Below are 2,162 nucleotides of genomic sequence, written 5' to 3'. Positions count from 1 at the left end.
CCCCTCCCCCCCTGCTCTCTTGCTCTCTAAAATAAATAAATCTTAAAAAACAAAACAAAACTCTGAGTGATTCCCAGACCAGAAAGAATAAGGGTGAGATATGATGTGAGGTGAAGAAGGGATTGGGAGGCAGTGACTGGAACAGGGCATGGGGTTGGTTTTAAATCTCATGTTGGGTGCAAAGGGTATGACTGAGCCCAGCTATTGGGTTTTTAAGACCAAGCAGGATTAGAAGAATGTCCCTGCATGATGGTTGCCCAGAATAGCAAGTTGGAAACTGAAAGGTAAGGAAAACATCCATAGGGGGCCACGGAAGGTAAGAGGAAAGATGCTCCATCATGAAGAATCGGAGCTGGAGGAGATGAAGAGTATCCCCACAGAGGGATGTCACAGTGTGATGTGTCTGAGCCACAGTAGTATGAAGAGGGCATATGTGTGAAGGGGGACTAACATGGATATTGGGGCCCAAGCAGATGAGGAGTATGCCTATGCTATGAGATAGGCTGGCACAAGGTATCAGAGTCTAAGCAGGGTGATGTCCCCACAGAGAGGTAGCCTGGAGTAGGGGACTGGAACCTGAGCAAGGTAGGGAAGGCATCCACACGTGAAGACAGCCGAGAACGAGAAGTCCAAGACCAAGTAGGGTAAATAAGATGTCCAAGCAGGGGGCAATCTGGCACAGTGTCTGAGCACCCAAATGGAGTGATGAAGTCATCTACTCTGTAGTGGGGTGAGTAGCAGTTATGGGATATTGGTTATATACAGAAAGGTTGATCAAAAAAGGAATTAATACGAAGGCTAATAAGAGCCATCACTGTTGGAGAAGGACGTTAGAAAAATGGAAAGGAAGAATACTAGAATAAACCCTGTGCTGTTAGATTGGAATTGGAAATATTGGTATGAACTCATGTTTTCCAATATAGAGAGATATAGAAACAGAGATAAATGTAAACATATGTCTATATGTATATGTAAATATGTATATTTATATGTACACAAACACGTGTATTTTCTAACTCTGTCCACTGAGAGGGCCTAGGAGCAGTGACATCCCAATAGCAAGGACCACACATACAGCCCAGATGTTGGTTTCTAAATGCCATTATATACTAAAAGGAATGAGGGCCCCTTGAAGAAATGACTCTTTCTGAAATGTGGAGGGAGAGTACAAAAACTGCCTGGAATGCCTTGTGGTGTCAGAAATAAAAAGTACTCAAAGAATGATGGGGGTATATCAAAAGGACAGAGACACCAGCTGAAAGGGGGGCTCTCCTCTGGCCAAGTCTGGGATAATTTAAGCATCAACATAAATAATAAAACAGGAAGCCATAAATCCATACTCATATAAAGAAATAAATTGAAATCTTCATGAAGAGGAGGTGTTTATCGTCTTACAAACCACCTCTCCATCAAAGTTACTAATTACAAAAGGAAAAAAAGTACCTGCATAATGAAGAAGCCTCACAGATACCACCATAATCAGGTGATTGACGTGGCCATATCAGTAATGAGAAAATCAAAACCAGGAGCCTCCTCGTAGGCTGCCACGTAACGAACACAGCATCAATTCTATCATATTCAGTTAAAAGTGCATAACCCAAATCGAAGCGTAGGAACACATTAGTTTTCAAATTGAGGAATATGCTACAAAACAAATGGCCTGCAGTTTTGAATAGGATCTGATGATTGGATTGTAATAATGTGTCAGTGTTAACTTCCTGATTTTGATGGTTGCGTTTAGGTTAGGTGGCAGAATATTCTTGTTTGTAGGAAATATAAGCTAAAGTACTCAAGGATGATGAAGCATTGTATCAACAACTTTCTCTCAAGTGATTTAGGGGGAAGAAGGTTCGTTGCTATACTTGAACCTTTTGTATAAACCTGAAATTGTTTCAAAATTAAAATTATTTTTAAAACATGAATCAGGTTATGGAGAATCACAAGAGACTCATACCCTAACAATGAGGATAGGGGGTTAATCTACAAAATCACAGCTTTAAAAAAAAATCCATCAGACGTATGAGGACACAAAGAAACCTAAGTGAACTAAATTTCAGCATTATAAGCTTCCATAGAAGCTTTCGTTTCTGACAGAGTAGTGAAGGATAAAACATCTATAAGAGATGGGAATAAGAAGAGCAGCTGAACTTTCAAGAACTTCT

Source organism: Ursus maritimus, unplaced genomic scaffold (genome assembly GCF_017311325.1).
Source record: "Ursus maritimus isolate PB19 unplaced genomic scaffold, ASM1731132v1 scaffold_26, whole genome shotgun sequence".
Classification (NCBI taxonomy): Eukaryota; Metazoa; Chordata; class Mammalia; order Carnivora; family Ursidae; genus Ursus; species Ursus maritimus.
The sequence above is the reverse complement of the archived record's forward strand: the minus strand, read 5'-3'. Positions refer to the sequence as shown.